At 45.6% G+C, this 19490-nt stretch overlaps 1 protein-coding gene across 1 annotated transcript in view; it reads left to right on the top strand.

The window, feature by feature from the left end:
* The window catches only part of LOC145392063 (cytochrome P450 2L1-like), a 135491-nt gene that overhangs the window by 64962 nt on the left and 51039 nt on the right, over positions 1-19490 (top strand). The gene's annotated exons all lie outside the window — the stretch shown is intronic.

Raw genomic sequence — 19490 nt, 5'->3', positions numbered from 1 at the left:
CGTGTATCTATGATAGCGATGGTGCAAGTATTTGCCTTTGCATTCACATTTGCAAATATTTCGATACTTGCATTCGCATTTCTATTCGCATGTTTGTCATGCGAATATTTTGCAATTAATAATAATATAACTGTATAAAGTTTATAGAAAATCAAATAGAGTTAAAAGCATGAGTTGAACGAGTGTTCTAGACTAGTGTTGCCAACCAAGCAGCTGAGTCAAGCTAATTATAGGGCTGCTTGCTGCATCACGCAGTGTTGCCCGACTCTGCCAACGGTCTGGCCTTCACCAGATATTTTCTTTTAAAATGCAGCGTGGTATTACAGAGGGCAACCTAACGACCCCAGAAGGAGCCTACAGGGGAACAAATACAGCACGACTGGACTCAGGGTGACAGGGACATAAGTCCACCTGGGCCGCGTGCCCCTATGACCCGGAGCTCGCCCGCCGCCACCATAGCAGGAAAGCGAGACTACCTTTCGGGTTAGCCGACCACCGACAAACACATGGTGGAGCTAATACTCTAGCTCCAGTCAGCACCCCTGAGACGGCCGGTAGCCGCTCAACCCTCCTACAGGAGACAGCCTGCAGCTGCTCTGGAGGTAACAAGGAGACAGCCGGTAGCCGCACCTGCCTTCGTCAGGAGATGGCCAGAAGCCGCATTGAAGGTGCCCTAAATGAGACGGCCGGTAGCCGCTCGACCCTCATACAGGAGATGGCCTGCAGCCACTCTGGAGGTAATGGGGAGACGGCTGGTAGCTGCTCTGAAGGTGCCCCTCAAGAGATGGCCTGTAGCCAAACGACCCTCCTACAGGAGATGGCTTGCAGCTGCTCCAGAGGTAATGAGGAGATGGCCAGTAGTCGCTCCTGCCTTCATCATGAGACGGCCGGTAGCCACTCCGAAGATGCCCTTGAGTCGGCCAGTAGCCGCTTCCTTCCCCAGGCCATGGCCAGTAGCCGGGCCTTAGCGACAGCTGGTAGCCGCACCCCTAGAAGGCCACGGCCAGTAGCCGAGCGCTACGGCAGGAGATGGCTGGTAGCTGCTCCTCCGTTAGGTGCTGACTCCTGTCCACAAAACTACGACCCGGAGGGAGACCCCAGCCTGGAAGAGTATTGGAGAGACCCTGTAACTACCACTGGGCTCTCCTCACTGCAGCCAGTTCCTGAGAGGACCTGCCTGACGGACCCCAACGTAGGCCGATGCTGCAGCCCGCTCCTGACGGCATCTTCAACCGCCGGAAACCGCAGCCCATGGGACCTCCAGACTGCCTCGAGGACCCCCGGGTGGGACATCCCTACACCCTGTTGCCGGAGATCTTCATCATCCATCAGGCACCTAAGCGAGAGGTTCAGGCAGCTGTTTGGCCCCAGCCCTGAGGGCCAGACTCCCACCCCAAGCCCTGAGAGTGTGGGACCCTTCGCTACCAGCAGCTCCAGACGAGAGAGGACGCCCCTACGCATGATCCCGTGGCCCCTGAATACAGAGGCCCCCGTTAAACTCAGCCCTGTCAGTAGTAAGGCTGAGTCATCCCCGCCGGCCTTGTACCTGACCGCCATTACGCCCAGTCTTGAAAGTGAGTGACAGTGAAAGCACAGTGTCCATGATACAGTGAAGTAAGAGCAGAACAGTGAGTTATCAGCATATGGAAAGTCAGTGAGAAAAGCATCAGTAGTAATATAAAAGAGAGGTGGAATAAGCCAGATAACAGTGAAACGGTGAATACGGCAGGGCAGTGAAATAAATTTCTGTCAAAATGAACATGCTGCCATATCATGACACAGCCTCACTTTAAGATCATACAGAGGCCTCAGCAAGAACAGTAATTAACCCGCCCCATCCCGTCGACGTATGGGTACATTGCAACATTTTGCATTTGCCAGTCCCGACGACGTACTGATACGTCGTGCAATTGCAAGGTCGCTTATTTGCACAATTTTCAATTTTTGCGTGTGATTTTTCGTACGTATACACAGAACACCTTCCTCTATTCCTTTACAAGATGCCAAGCAGGGACAATGCCTTACACTGCATAACCTCCCCCCTCCCCCCCTCACGCCATTGTCTCGCCAATTCACCTGTTACCAGTGACCTGGCCAGTAACGACATTCAGGGCCAGAGTGATTCCCCAATTGGTGACAATGTGTAGGACAAAGTTTATATAGCATTAAAGGTAGAAACAATCAGAAATAATGATCAGGTAATGTGGCAAAAGAAGGTCAGGTATGGTGATGAGTTAGTGAGTGAAACAATGCTTATAATGCCTATATTACTGTTTGAAAACCAATATACTCTCGTACTACATATAAATTCGTACCAAGTAAATAAATAGATACCGTTTATGAGTGGTGGGAAATAGTTACCCTCCCATAGAACTTGTTTTCTTTGGTGCCAGCCTGTTAGAAAACTGTCAGGTAAGGAGGTACTGGTACCTGGATCGAGTATTTTAAACCTCAGGTGAGCGATTTCTCTATGAATTTTCGATGTTTCTCATCAAAAGTGGAGGTTTTAGACAAAAAAAAAAAATCTGAAAATACCTCGGGATTGGGGGATGTCAGAGGTGCGAAATAGCTCGGGACGTGACGGGTTAACGACACAATAGACAAACCAGTTAGACTGCCAGCAGTGAAAACAGTGCCACAAACTCCACCCAATATACAGAACCTAGATTTTCCCAAATAATAGTGCTTAGCTTCACTGCCCTAAGACTCCTAATTGTAGTGCTATTCACCTTACCCGATCTTGTCCTAAGTAGTATCCTGTGCAATACTAACACCCATAATCTAGGCCTTAGGATTATAATTGTTCAGCATAACTATTCTTGTGACATCTATGCATTCCACTGTAGAATTTAGCAATACACATGTAAGGTTGTTGCCTTGAGTTTTTGTGTCCTCCCTTTTTTTTTTTTTTTTTTTTTTATGTGACCAACTCTGGGCATAGGCTTCACAGCCTGCTTTCAAGGCCCAGTAGTCCTCCTACGTACCGCACTCCTCTACATGTCACCACTTCGGCGCTAACACCCACCGTCCATATTGAATACATGCTAGGGCTGTCTCATATAGGACTGGTGTATTGGTATTAGCGGGGGTATTTTTATGACATGTCGGCGGGCCTTCTGGTAGATCAGTAAAGTCTGATTTTATGAAATTCAAATCCTTAAACTTTTCCCTGCCTCAGTGGGATTTGAACCCGGGTACATCAGGACTGCAGGCCAACTCTCTACCGATTGAGCCATTTGTCTAAGCTCTGGTCTAGAATGAGAACCCAGGTACACATTAGGTGTTAGAAGGGCGGAAAGCTGACCTTAAAACACCTAGCATTACACTGGTGGACAGTGGTGGTTCTTGACCTGGGCATATGGGAGAGGTAATCAGGTAATATCGGCAAAATGGCATCCAAACCGCATGTGCAATTGCCTAAATTCGACCCTGAATAGTATGATGTTCACACATACCTGGCAGTTATTAAACCTTTGCTAATGTCAGGTTCAAGGATGACAAGCAAAAAATTGCGGTTACACTCCCGCTACTGGGCAAAGTGGCAGCCAATATCGCACCCACGATCATCCCGGGGCTCACCTGGCAAAATTTCACGAAACTCGTGATTTAGGCCATCACTCCATCTCTAGGTAAAGTGGTGGCGCTATCCAAGTTGGATAGCCTAACCTTTGATGGCAATTTGGATGACACTCTAATCTAGGCCAGACTCCTGGTCACCACTGCCTACCCGGAGGCAGATGACGAAACCCGGGAACAACTCATGCTTCACACACTTATCAAGATCCTCCCCAGTTTGATCAAAAAACTTTTTATCATACACGACCCTATGGAAGACCTGGATAAAGATATCCAAGTAACAAGGTGCCTTCTAGCCATCCACTCCACCCCTCAACACATCGGCGCAATCAATCAGTTTCCCATGGACATCATCACGATTGACCTGTGGGAATTTTCTGCTTGCAGCCACAAATGCCCCATTCACGACTTCCGCAAGCAGCTAAAGCTGCCTGGTGCAGCAGAATGACCTGAGGGCGCCTACAAGCCACCCCACCATGTGCCAATTGCCCCGAGCTTAAGGGAAACAAAAACTAAAGGAAAAAGCACAGAAGGTGCTCACCACCGCCCTCGCACCCCCCTATCCTAGCGGGGGCCACCTGACATCCCCCCCCAGTCTATGTGAGGGAGAAACGGCACGTTTCCTTTCACTCTCCTCCCTCTGTCTCTTCTCTTTTACCCTCCTCTTTCTCTGACCCACCCTCACCCACCTCCTCTTTCTCGTTCACCTCCCCTACCCCACCCTCAACTTCACCGTCCTCACGGACCCAACTCATCCCCAATAATCTCACCAGATGCCTCACTGCCTGCCACACCCCGCACCTCATTATCTGCCACTCCACCACGACCTCAGCCCCTTGCCGCCACCTACACCACCTCATCACCAAACATCCAGACAACATCGTGAGGCTGCATTCCCCCCCCCCACCAGCTCCTTCACCTCCCACACCTCACGCCGCCTTACCTTGCCCCCAACGCCACACACAACCCACCACACCCCACTCCTCAGCTCCGGCCACCTCAACACCGCCGCCAATACAACCACCTCCAAGTCATCACGGTTCCAGCACTGCATACCGCCCACCACCGCCCTCACACCTGCATCATTCCCTGGCTTCACACCCACTGCCCACCCCACACCATGAGCACAACAACCTGCCACCACCCAGGTTGCCCCACCACGAAACACCGGGATGGTGCCACAAGACCTCACTCCCTCCTCTCCACCTGCACCTCACGCCACCACCGCCTCACCACCACCACGAATTCTTTTCCACAGCCAGCCTCCCACTGCCTCGCCTCCAGCCCCTTTGCCTTCTGCGCCTAATGCCACCTCACCTGCCATGTCACCACTGCTACCAACCTCCAGTACCAGAGCACCCTCACACCCCCGCACACCACCCACCTCAAGCCCCACCGCCTTGCCCACACCTGCCACTGGAGCGCCACTCCACCACGACCTCAGCCCCCTGCCGCCACCTACACCACCTCATCACCAAACATCCAGACAACATCGTGAGGCTGCATTCCCCCCCCCCCACCAGCTCCTTCACCTCCCACACCTCACGCCGCCTTACCTTGCCCCCAACGCCACACACAACCCACCATACCCCATTCCTCAGCTCCGGCCACCTCAACACCGCCGCCAATACAACCACCTCCAACCAAGTCATCACGGTTCCAGCACTGCATACCGCCCACCACCGCCCTCACACCTGCATCATTCCCTGGCTTCACACCCACCACCCACCCCACACCATGAGCACAACAACCTGCCACCACCCAGGTCGCCCCACCACCAAACACCGGGATGGTGCCACAAGACCTCACTCCCTCCTCTCCACCTGCACCTCATGCCACCACCACCTCACCACCGCCACGAATTCTTTTCCACAGCCAGCCTCCCACCACCTCACCTCCAGCCCCTTTGCCCTCTGCGCCTAACGCCACCTCACCTGCCACCTCACCACTGCTACCAACCTCCAGTACCAGAGCACCCTCACACCCTAAAGAAGTATTTCTTAGAAGTTGATTGGGAAAATGAGCTTAGAGGACAAGATTTAAATGCTGTATATAAAAAATTTTGTGAATTTTATGAAATAGGAGTCCAGAAGTACATCCCACAGCACAAAGAAGCAGATAAGAAAATAAAGAAATGGTTCAATACAGAATGTAAAAAATCAAAAGAAAGAAGAGATTTGTTGTGGAATAGATACAGAAGACACAATAGTGAAAGGGCGTATAATAATTACAAACAGGCAAGAAACGACTATACAAGAATAAGGAGGGAAGCCCAAAAACAGTTTGAGGAGGATATAATAAATAAAAGTAGTGATCAACCAAAGCTGTTTTACAGCTATATCAGAAGCAAAACTAAAGTAAAAGATATAATACAATCCATTACGGACGAGGGAATCACTTATACACAAGAGAAAGATATTTGTGAAGCACTAAATAAGAATTTCCAATTAGTTTTTACAGAAGAAAAAAATTTTGAGAGGGACTATGTGGAACACACATGTCCACACATACTACCAGATATACAAATATCAGAAAAAGTAATACAGGAGGAGTTAAGTAGATTAGACAGAGGAAAAGCAAGTGGTCCTGATGAAATTTCTTGTTGGGTATTACGAGAATGTGCAAAGGAGTTAAGTAAACCATTATTTTTAATTTTCAAGAAATCCTTGAGTCAAGGTAAACTACCTGATATTTGGAAAAAAGCAAATATTGTCCCCTTATTCAAGAAAGGAAATAGACAAAATCCACTCAACTACCGACCAGTATCACTGACCAGTGTTGTAAGCAAGGTATTAGAAAAACTTATAAGAAAAGCATGGGTAAATCATCTAGAAGAACACAGTATGATAACAGAAAGACAGTTTGGTTTCAGAAAAGGAAAATCATGTGTTACTAATCAGTTGAGCTACTATGACAGAGTAACAAATACAATACAGGAAAGGGAAGGATGGGTGGACAGTATCTATTTAGATTTCAAGAAAGCTTTTGACACAGTACCACACCAAAGACTTTTATGGAAACTGTACCATCAAGGAGGAATTCGAGGCAAACTGTTTTGTTGGATGCAAGACTTTCTCATAAAAAGAGAAATGAGAACAGTACTAAGAGGAAACTACTCATCATGGAAAGAAGTGACTAGTGGAGTACCACAGGGTTCAGTGCTGGCACCAATCATGTTTTTAGTATATATAAATGATATAAACAGTAACACTGGAAATGAGAGCTATCTGAATATGTTTGCAGATGATGCAAAAATACAAAGGAGAATTACTAACACAGATTCTTGTAAAGAGCTACAAGAAGAATAAAATAAACTTCATGAATGGAGTAGTACATGGCAAATGGAATTCAATGTGGACAAGTGTCATGTAATCAAGTTTGGTAAAAGTGGAAAAAGACCTGATTGGGATTATAAGTTAGGAAATAAAACCCTATACACATCAGAAAGAGAGAAAGACCTAGGTGTGATTATCAATAACAGACTATCTCCGGCTGACCACATCAGTGAGAAGGAACGGAACATGTATACACTGCTTGCAAATATGAGAATAGCATTCACATACATAAATGAAGACATGCTAAGAAGGATAACATCATTCATTAGACCAACCCTGGAGTATGCATCAGCAGTCTGGAGTCCTCATCTTAAAAAGCACATAGACAAGATTGAAAAAGTTCAAAGGGGCGCTACAAGATGGATACCAAGCTTAAGGGACCTAAGCTACGAAGAAAGACTAAATAAACTGAATCTACCAACACTACAGGAGAAAAGGAAAAGAGGTGACATGATAATGCTATATATTTTGTTTTTCTCTTGGAGGGAACTATTACTGCAGGCTCATGCCTTTGGTTCCTTCTTCCTCGCATAAAAAAAAAAAAAAAAACTTAACATATGGAGAAGCATCAGCAAGAGGACACTGCAAAAAATTGCATAAGAAGAGAGGTGATAATGACGTAAGGAAATTCAGTTTCCCAAACAGAGTAATTGATCAATGGAATGCACTACCGAATGAAATAGTGTGTGCCAAAACAATTCACAAATTTAAGGATATGTACGATAAATATGGTTTAAGACACGGGACAGTACGAGCTTGACTCATTCCTGTAAAGATACAATTAGGTAAGAACAATTAGGTAGGTAAGAACACCACCCACCTCAAGCCCCACCGCCTTGCCTACACCTACCACTGGAGCACCGCCCTCACCTACCCCACCCCAGAGCACCACCTCCACCGCCATATCACATGCAGCCAAAGCACCAAAGGGCCGCACACCCCCTTCACCACCCACCCCCACCCTAAAATCCGCCATCAACCGCTCTGGCTGCTTTTCACGCCAACCTGCAAGACACACCACCACCTCCCCAACCCCAACCCCACCTTCCCCACTGCCAACCACTGCCACCGACCCTCCTTCTAACTCATATGACTGCTACATTTCCCCATCGCCATTTCTCTCCCCCTCTCCCTCCCCCGCTGCCTCCACCCCACCCTCTGCCACGCTCCCTCACATGTCACCTGAAGCTTCACCAGCACCGCCAGGCCCGGACCTTTTCTCCATCCCCTCACCACCAGTCGTCCCATCCCCCACCCCCAACTCCAAGTGTCCCACCCACACACCCACACCTCTGCCCCAATCATCACCCACTAACGCCCCCGACCCACACCATCCAACTCTCTCTCCCGCCCCCTCACCCCTGCCGGCCCCATCCCCCACACTCAACCCCACTTGCACCGTCCATGTGCCCACTACACCACCACCCACTAGGCCTACACTCCACTCAACAAACAGTGCCACCCCCACTCATGCCACCGCATGGCTGCCCTCCCACACCCCGCACACCTCACACACATGCCGACGCCACACACCCACATCACTGCCCATGCCCACCCTTAAAACTACCATCACACACTCTGGCCGCCTCTCCCGCCCACCTGCCTGATACACCAACACTCCCACCACACCCACCTCACTGCAAATTCACACTCCCTCTCCATCTCTAAATCATCTCACATTCATGCTACACCAGGCCCAAATCCCAGCCACCTACACTCCCCAGAGACGTCCGCATCACTCTGGCATAAAACCCCACACTTGCCGTCCATCTCAAGCATTCAGTGCAGCCCTGCACAGAAGACAACACCTACCACCATGAGGATTCGCCGAGCCGTATGGGCGCCGCCCTTTGTATGAAAACATCGAGTCCATGGACCCCGCCACCTCCTACGACTCCTCCGCTCCTCCACCGACCCATCCACTCTCTTCATCATCTGTGGCACTCAGCTAGATGAGAATCCTGCCACCACAGCCTGGCACGCCCTCCTCCAACACCTACAGCCAATCTACCACACCTATGACCCCAAAGTTTATCACCTCCAGTCACAGGGACGTGACATTTTCCTAGAAGACAGTGGTAAAATGCAGTGCAGTATTACAGAGGGCAACCCAACACCCCCAGAAGGAGCCTACAGGGGAGCAATAACAGCAAGACTGGACTCTGGGTGACAGGGACATAAGTCCACCAGGGCCGCATGCCCCTATGACCCGGAGCTCACCCGTCGCCACCATAGCAGGAAAGCGAGACTACCTTCAGGGCGAACCGACCTCCGACAACCACGGGGTGGAGCTATTACTCTAGCCCAGTCAGCACTCCCGAGACGGCCGGTAGCCACTCAACCCTCCTACAGGAGATGGCCTGCAGCCACTCTGGAGGTAACGAGGAGACGGCCGGTAGCCACTCAACCCTCCTACAGGAGATGGCCTGCAGCCACTCTGGAGGTAACGAGGAGACGGCCGGTAGGCGCTCCTGCCTTCGTCAGGAGACAGCCAGAAGCCGCTTTGAAGGTGCCCTAATCGAGACGGTCGGTAGCCGCTTGACCTTCCTACAGGAGATGGCCTGCAGCCGCTCCAGAAGCTACTGGCTGTGGCCTTCTTGGGGCGCGGCTACCGGCCGTTGCTAAGGCCCGGCAACTGGCCATGACCTGGGGAAGGGAGCGGCTACAGGCAACTCAAGGGCACCTTCAGAGTGGCTACCGGCCATCTTCTCGTTACCTCCGAGGCAGCTACAGGCTGTCTCCTTAAGGAGGGTCGAGCAGCTACAGGCCATCTCTTGAGGGGCACCTTCAGAGCAGCTACCGGCTGTCTCCTGATGAAGATAGGAGTGGCTACCGGCCGTCTTCTCGTTATCTCTGGAGCGGCTGCAAGCCATCTCCTGTAGGAGGGTCAAGCGGCTACCGGCCATCTCTTGAGGGGCACCTTCAGAGTGGCTACCAGCTGTCTCCTGATGAAGGCAGGAACGGTTAGCGGCTGTTTCCACATTGCCTCTGGAGCGGCTGCAAGCCATCTCCTGTAGGAGGGTCAAGCGGCTACCGGCCTTCTCGTTTAGGGCACCTTCAGAGTGGCTTCTGGCTGTCTCCTGACGAAGGCGGGAGCGGCTACCGGCCGTCTCCTCGTTACCTCCAGAGTGGCTGCAGGCCATCTCCTGTAGGAGGGTAGAGTGGCTACCGGCCGTCTCAGGAGTGCTGACTGGAGCTAGAGTAATAGATCCACCCCATTGTTGTCGGTGGTCGGTTCGCCCTGAAGGTAGTCTCGCTTTCCTGCTATGGTGGCAACGGGTAAGCTCTGGGTCATAGGGGCACGCGGCCCTGGCGGACTTATGTCTTTGTCACCCAGAGTCCAGTCTTGCTGTTATTGCTTCCCTGTAGGCTCCTTCTGGGGGTGTTGGGTTGCCCTCTGTAATACTGCACTGCATTTTACCACTGTCTTCTGGGAAAAAGTCACGTCCCTGTGACTGGAGGTGGTAAACTTTGGAGTCGTATGTGTGGTAGACTGGCTGTAGGTGTTGGAGGAGGGCGTGCCAGGCTGTGGTGGCAGGATTCTCATCTAGCTGAGTGTCACAGATGATGAAGAGAGTGGATGGGTCGGTGGAGGAGCGGAGGAGTCGTAGGAGGTGGCGGGGTCCATGGACTTGATGTTTTCGTACAAAGGGTGGCGCCCATATGGCTCAGCGAATTCTCATTGTGGTAGGTGTTGTCTTCTGTGCAGGGCTGCAATGAATGCTTGAGACGGACGGCAAGTGTGACGTTTTATGCCGGAGTGATGCGGACGTCTCTAGGGAACTGTAGGTGGCTGGGATTTGGGCCTGGTGTAGCATGAATGTGAGATGATTTAGAGATGGAGAGGGAGTGTGATTTTGCGGTGAGGTGGGTGGGGTGGGAGTGCTGGTGTATCATGCGGTCAATGCATGCAATATTTCTCGGGAAACACTCACTGCATTATTGTATTTGTATGTTTCACACTAGACCATACACAGTATAACACTATCTGAGATTGGTACAATACCTTCTCATTGAAGTCTGTGATTGTGTGATGTATTTGTTGTCTCTGATACTTGAGCTAGGTTTGAGCTAAGTCAGTCAATGCACGCAGTATTTCTCGATGAACACTCGTTACACTATTTCATACATATATTTCACACTGAACCATATGCAATATAAAACACTATCACATGATTCCATCCCAGCCTCCTCTATTATTCCCTTCCTGACTCAGTAGCGTACATGACTGCTTGTTTCCTTAGCGACTATGGCATATCTCTGTGGCATACATAATGCCTGCAATGGTAGGTCAGTTACTTCACTAATCCAGGCACTATATGTTTCACAAATTATAAGTATTGGCTTCATTATAAAGGTAAAATACTCACATCATTTATGGGTAGGGTGAAGCAGAGTGGAAACCCCGTTATAACAAACCACATTCCTGCCTTTAGGCCTAATGTCTGATAATAGGCCCCTGATGCTTTACAAACAATATATCTATGTTCCATAGACAATCACTTCACATTATAGTAAAAAACACTGTACAATCACCATATTTCAATAATGGCTTCTACCTCGGGTGGGAGAGGGAAAATGGCGGATTTAAAGGGATGACTGACCGGAGCATTACTCTTCAGCCCACCTAGTTGTGAGATACTGAGGTTTTTCTGCTGTGCATTGCCTCATCAGAGCAGTCACAGTGTTGCCAAATGGTTACCTCGGAAGAGAGATGCTCCCGCTAGAACACACCAAAATTTGACACAAATCAGCCGAAAACTTTCCTTTTGACAGCGTTTTTTTCCTGCTTGACAACGCAATTCACATCTTCGTATGTTTATATGCCAAACCACAAAGAACGCAATTCGCGTCAACGTGCCTCAGAGGGTTAAGTGTGTGTCATACCAATGCTTAGATTAAGCTGGTTTCTTTAATTTTCTGGTATGTTACGGAGTGCCGGAGATGTAAAGGAATTGTTCGAATGCTGACCTTGGCTTGGACTGTATTGTAATACTTTGTTGACTCACATCTCTATTTTCCTACAAAAATTTCATTTTTGTTAAGTATATAACGGATTTCATGTTGGTTTTTGATGACTGCATTGTTGACAAACCCAGTATCACATCTGATAATAAAGAGAGTATTGGTTTATGCAACAACAAAACCGAACAAACATCTCCAGCCAATCAGAATCTCGGAGGGAACAGTGTTGCCATACATGCCTGACCAGATTAACTGGTGTGAGATATAGTGCACATACACTATTGATCCAACCAACACTTTTTCAGACATAGAGGAAAATCAAAATGGCTGCTTCATGCCTGAAAGTGCTAAATTGGAAAGTGATTGGCCGATTTTGACCAAACTTGGTGGAAATGTGGTGAGTCATGAGTGAACATCATTTGCATAGTATGAATGATTTTGACCTTGATCACAGATCAAAATCCATAAAAAAATTTCAGTCATACCAAAGGTCCCTTAACCCTTAAACCGTGGGCTTGTTTTGCTTTGACTTGCGGCTCCCGCAAGCATATTCGCACTCCGACAGACTCTCTAAAAATATTTGCCAAAAATCAGTTATTAGTCCTAGAATATTAAAATCGTATATACTTATGGCACATACCTTCAGCTTTGTCCTTGGGTGTTTGTTGAGCCTTCATCGAGTACCGTAGGTTTTGTGGAGACCTCTGAAGTTGGGTAACGAAGTCTCCACTTTACACTTCCCGACAACTCGTAATATGATTACCACAGCCTGATCTTATCACTAGAAACACTAATCTATGATTCTCAAATAGTTTGGAATCCATACTCCCCCCAAAAAACACTGTGAAAGCAATGAAAATTACGAGGGCGTATGACCATCCCACTTCCGATCGTTCGCTGCTAGTGTTGTCTATTATTCATAAAAACACTCACAGTTTATATTTCTGTTACTATATAACACTTATATATATCTACAGTCTTTATCCATAAGTTTCCTTCAGTAATTGTAGATTATTGTCACTGTAGGGATTCAATTTCTTTCAGTAAAATACATAGCATTCACTTTCTCGTCCTGTATACTAGCATTGATAGTGAATGTCACTTTCACCTTCACTCTCATAACTCATAGTACTCATACATGCCAGAGTGAAACTTTCACTTTCATTACTCCTAGTATATATACTCGTATTCTTATAATACCACTCACTTACATTTCTATTTACGTTCTCTACTTTATTTACATTATTTACATTTCTATTTTATTTACACTGTGCTATGCACTGTCACTTGAAGTAACTTAAAAAACTATTTTCCACTGTTCACCTATATTTACAATCATTGCTTTCTTGCTGTTTACACATTATTTACACTTTATTTACAATTCCACTTGCACTCTTTTACTCAATAAAAAGATCATAGTCACTCTCTATCAATTGTCAGCCCTTTACCTCTTTCCACACGAGGTTTAGTAGGGGGTAAAGGTCACAGGGCCCTTTGCATGGGGCTATAAAGCGGCAGAAGTTAGCAGGAGCAAATCAGACATACTCCCACTTTCAAAGATGACAGTGAACTGATAGTGGTGGCCTCCTGCCGCCTGACTAGGGTAGGTGCAATACTTCCAACTTCAGCCCTATGAGACCTGCTAATATATAGCAATGAAATGATTGGCAGGAAACCAAGACAATACATAATAAATTAGGTAGTTCCAGGTGAATGTAAATATCACTTAGGCTTCTCCCTTCCCTCCATATATGTATATTTATTACGAAAATACATTATATATTTCAAGGGGAAATAAACAGCGAAAATTAGCGAACGAGTGCACGTGAGGTGTCATCAGGTGACAATTAGCCAATTCCAGGTGTATGGCACTATCACTTACCTTATTTCTTTTTTGTATATATTATTTGGTATAAGAATAGGCATAGGGCTTATTTCAATGGATGAAATCAGTGGAAAATTCCAGGGAAGATTTACTTAGTGTAGAATACAGTGTGGTGGCCTGCAGTAATTAGGTAGTTCCAGGTGAATGTAAATATCACTTAGGCTTCTCCCTTCCTTTCTTATATATATATTTTTATTACGAAAATAGATTATACGACATATTTCAAGGGGAAATAAACAGCAAAAATTAGTGAACGAGTGCACGTAAGGTGTTGTCAGGTGATAATTAGCCAATTCTAGGTGTATGGCACTCTCACTTACCTTATTTCTTTCTTGTATATATTATTTGGAATAAGAATAGGGCATAGGGCTTATTTCAATGGATGAAATCAGTGAAAAATTCCAGGGAAGGTTTACTTAGCGTAGCACGGCCGGGCAGGCGAGAGGATAGGGGAATGGAAGGTAGGTAGGGAGAGGAGTCAAGAACGGGGAGAAATGGCTAAATTGTCAACAAAGGATGGGAGTACAGATGAGATTAGGAGTGCTGACTAGTGTTGGACATTGGCAGTACTGATAGATGATACAAGCCACCACTTCAAAGCCCGGGTGAATTCAAAATAACACAGAATCACAAAAGTGTCGCCCCGCGGTATGATCTCTTGCTTCCAAGCGCCATGAAAGTCACACCTCGCGGTTAAGGGGTTAACCCTTCTCAGGTAAATGTCAGTCTGTGTTGCATAGCAGGTAGATGTGGGTCTCTCAGACCCCAAAATACAATAATTTGGGAAAAATGTTTATGTTTACTTTAATCCAATACTGAAGATAGATTAACACATTTAATGTTTCTGCAACACAAATATGTAAAACAAAAAAAGAAGTGTTCTTTTCTTTTTTATATTTTAAGTTTTTGAAAAAACTGTAGGAATTGGTCTTCTATAAGAAAATAAAAAAAAATCAGTGGTTGCTTGAGTGGTCTCAAAGCTTGGTATGGGATGGTGCTTCATGGTGTGAAAAGGGGCTATGAGACACTGCATTCATTTTTGCAGTCAGGGAGAACATAATATCTCACACACCTCAGGTAGATGTGGGTCTCACATACCCAACTTATACTCACCTACCCTAATAATGCAGAAATGGAGAGAGAGCTTGAAGTAACTCCCACACCCCTTGCATTGATACACAATGTTATGAAGCTACAGAGGAGAACAGGGCTCCCGGTATTTAGAAGTAAATGAACTAGAAAATTGGATGGGGGGGTGGGTCTCTCAGACCCATCTCTACATGAGCAGGGTTAACATTATATCTACAGTTATTAAAGTTCTTTCAGCTCAAATGTGGAGTCCTTTGAATATTGCTTAACCCCTTCATGCACGATGACTCAAAATGAGTCAAAACGGTGTTAGGCTGAAGAGGAACTGATGACACAGTATGACACACCAGTGTTGGTCTGAAGATATGCCAATTAGGCAATTATGGACAAAAAATTTCACCAAAAATTATGTTTTAGCATGAAGTGCATCAAACTTTGTCTTGTCATAGGGAAGGGTGTCTATTTCAAGGCCAAGACTCTCAAATAGTCGGCATTCTCTTTGTTTTCGGTTCGGGGGGAGGGTGCATGAGAAATTTTTAATGATTTACTGGAAAAATATTCGTTGTATCAGAATTCTGACAACACCTCATGAAAGCTCATGAAATTCTGCATCTAGAAATATGCTTAGCTCTTGCATTGTATGGGCAAAATTTTGCTCCAGGGTTTAGGGCAGTTATTTTCAGTGTTGAACAAAAGTATTCTCATCGCATTTCAGTTCTTTCACAGTACTTTTACTCATAAATTTTGAGTGTTTTTATTAACTTACAGTATAGAATAAACATCAGGGAAGATGCTGTTATACATTTCATACCATTGTAACTAATTTTTCCAAAAATAAATGCATTGGAAGGTTTTCCATTGTGCATGAGTCCAGCCTGCCCTCACGGCATTTTCTCTGATGATGTCACACGCACTTACAGAAAACTTTTGGTGTGTGAAAGGGTTAAGCAATTCAAAATCCTAGTAATTATTTTTATTGTTTTTATTAATATCAAGCTTCACCATATAAATGGCAACACTTATTTTTGTCAGTGTCATTATTTTTCTTTTTTGTACTTTTTTCTTCGATCTTGATATTATACATGAAGCTATCCCAGGGTAACCTAAGTCTTTTTGCCAAATATAAATGACCATAACCTATTGTTTAAGGTCATATACTCATTTTTATTTAAAAAAAATTGCATATTTGAAATTGAAAAATCTCAAAAACTAATTGAGATATGAATATTTGGTTGAAAATCGTATGACAAAAATGCTTGGTGAATAATTTGGCTTAGTATTTTGCCATTTTAACCTAGTGGAGAGTACCAGAATCAAATCTGCTCAGTTTTTTATTTGTAACATGTTTTAGAGAAAACCAGAAAAGCTTTAAAACTGTCACTTACCAGATATATAGCTATGGGTCCTCTTATGATCTGATAGGAATATGGTTACAGTTAAGTATACGGTTAGCTAGCTATTGAGACAAACCTAAAATTTTCACATGCGTTCTTCAATACTTTTGTCTTCAGATTTTGTTCATGTTAAACCAGAAGTTACCTTACGGTCCTCAGGTCTTATATTACATGTACACTCATGATCCAAAAAAAAGTATCCATTCCAACCCTTGTCGATATCTTGGCCAGGAAACCAAGAATAGTCTGGTATTCAGACACAGCATTAAACCCCCTCACCTCCTCCTCTTTCTCCCTTTATCCATTCCCAGTTACAACTACATTCCATGATCTCTTGATCAAGAGGTAGCTCACTCCTTTGCTCTGCGGTATAATGGATGCACACACACGCAAATGTGCGATAAAATAAGGGGAAAAAACAGGTCACTACGAGCTTGACTCAATCATGTTAAAAAATAACATCCGCTCTGTCTTTGAGAGCGTGGGTGTAAATAATGTACTTCATGGTGTGGCAAGAGTAACAACAAAAAAGAAAGGTAAGGCATGGTGGGGTGAGGAGGTTAGGAAAGCAGTGGAGAAAAAGAGAAAGTGGCTAAAATGGTAACAGGACAGGGGTTCAGTTGAAATAAGAACTGAATATATTGAGAGCAAAAGCATGTAAAGAGACTAGTGAAGAGGAAAAAGAAAGAGGTAAGTGATGATCTAGAAAGAAAAGTTAATGCAAACTACTCTGAAAATAGGAAGTTATTCTGGAATGAGGTGCGGAAATGTAGAAGTGAAAGCGAAAAGATATGTGATGGTGTTAAGGATGTAGTTGGTAGATTATTAACCCATGGGGATGAAGTAAGGACCAGATGGAAAGAGTATTTTGAAAGCCTGGTGAATGGGAATAGAGAGAGCAAGGTGGCTGTAAACATGGCTGTTACTGGGGGTGTGCAGAGAAGGAATGCAGCACGACGTGACACTTTCACGGGTGAAGAGTGCTGTGAAGTGGCTGAAAAATGGGAGAGCAGTTGGGGTTGATGAGGTGTATGCAGAAATGCCTAAGTGTAGTGGAAAGAGTGGAATGAAGTACTTGTTGGAGATATGTAAGAAGGCATGGATAAGTGAAACTGTGCCAGCAGAGTGGAAAAAGGCTGTGATTGTACCCCTGTACAAAAATTAAGGTGAGCGAAGTGAGTGCAAGAATTATTGTGGCATAAATATACTGAGTGTGGTAGGGATGGTATATGGAATAATTATTATAGAGAAAGTAAGAGAGAGATCAGAAGTCCTAGTGAGTGATGAACAGGGTGGCTTTAGGAGTGGCAAAGGATGTATGGATCAAATATTTGCAGTGAGACAGCAGAGAAGGCTTGTAAGAAGGACCATAAGGTGCATATGGCATTCATGGATCTGGAAAAAGTATATGACGAAGTGGACAGAGAAGGATTGTGGAAAGTTTTGCGCATGTACGGTGTAGATGGTAAGTGGATAGGTGCCGTCAAGAGTTTTTATGATGGTAGTGAAGCATGTGTATGGGTTAATGGGCATTTAAGTGAATGGTTCAAGATCGGTGTGGGCGTGCGACAAGGTTGTGTGATGTCCCCATGATTGTTCAATACACTGTATCTATGGATGGGGTGATGAGAGATGTAAAAACATGAGTAATGGAGAGAGGGATGGCGTTGGTAATGAATGGTGATGGATGGAATATCTCAAATTATTTGTATTCTGATGATGCAGTGCTACTTGCAAGTACCGGACAAGAACTTGGTAGGCTAGTGCAGAGTTTTGCTAAGGTCTGTGAGCGTCGTGCCTTGAGAGTAAATGTAGAAAAGAAGTGATGGTTATTCAGAGAGAAGGTGACTCCCGGTGGGATGTTACAGTGAATGGAGAGAGACTGGAACTGGTGAGAGAGTTCAAGTACCTGGATACAGTGAAAGAAAAGACAGGAAAACGTGCAGAAGGACTTACAAGTAGAGTGACACAAGGGAGAAAAATAACTGGAGCAATGAAGGCATTGATAAGTAACAGAGGCTTGAGTGTTGCTGCTGCACAAGGCTTACATGAAGGAGTGTTAGTACCAACTTTAACACACAGATATGAGACTATGGTGTGGCATGAAAATGAAAAGTCAAGAGTAAAAACAGTGGAGATGAGACTGCTGAGGAATGTATGTGGGGTACAGACGGTGGATAGGATACGAAATAGTGATTCGTGCAAGATGTGGAATCAGAAACTCGGTGGACACCAGAATCGAAGAGAGTGTATTGAGATTGCATGGTCATGTGGAGAGAATGGATAACAATAGAGTGATGAAAAGGGTATATCTGAGCGAATTTGAAGGAGGAAGGAGGCGAGGTAGGCCAAGGAGAAGGTGGAGAGACATGGTGGGTGTGTGAGAAAGAGAGGTTTCGAAGTCGGTGAGGCTAGGAAACTGACAAGAGATCGAGCTAGTTGGCTGGCCGTTGTGAGAAGTATACGATCAGGGAATTGGCACCCTTTCTTAATGTGGCAGCGTTCGGATTGACTCAAGCTACAGAACGTGGTAAATATTTTTGGCGCATCCAATAGGACCAGGATTCCGGGGGCTTGAATGATGAGTGAATGGAATCGTGGCCCAGTGGAGTGGGCAAATTTGGCCTGTCTGGACATCGCTACTCCTCACTCTGCCCTAGGGTGGGAAAGGAGGTCCGGATGATGATGATGATGATGAATGAGTAAGTAGTAATATCTATGTAACGGGTTAGGCATGTTCTATCTTAAGCTTAAACCTATCAGCCAGTAGCAAGAATAAAATAGCAGTTTACTTCATGAATGAACTATGTGGAGGCTGTCTGTTAGTATGTTTTCATATGCGTCACGTCTTCCCGTCCAGGTTAGTCGTATTTTCACTTTAGCTGAATAAAATTATCTGGCAATAACAATATTGCAATACCAGTTAATGTGAACTCATGATTTCAGTTGGTGAACTTATAATTCGGAAACTGTCTGCCTCACTTTCGTTCTGTTTATTTTACCTGCTTCCCTGTCTTTCACGTCTACATCTACAGAAAGAGTTTATTCTCACTCATGCTAAATAGAATAGCCTGTTTTTAGCAGGAGTGAAGCAGCAATCAGTGTGAAATAATGATTGAGAGAATATCTGTTTGTCTTTCCCCAGTCCACCTGCCCAATTGTCTAACACGTTTTCCTCTACTAGAAGGGCCTGTTATCACTTAATCTGAAATATGTCAACTGGTGATATCAAGACTATAATATAAA

This window comes from Coenobita brevimanus, chromosome 2 (assembly GCF_032717465.1).
Source record: "Coenobita brevimanus isolate Jiangsu-jjx chromosome 2, ASM3271746v2, whole genome shotgun sequence".
NCBI lineage: Eukaryota > Metazoa > Arthropoda > Malacostraca > Decapoda > Coenobitidae > Coenobita > Coenobita brevimanus.
The sequence above is the reverse complement of the archived record's forward strand: the minus strand, read 5'-3'. Positions and strand labels throughout refer to the sequence as shown.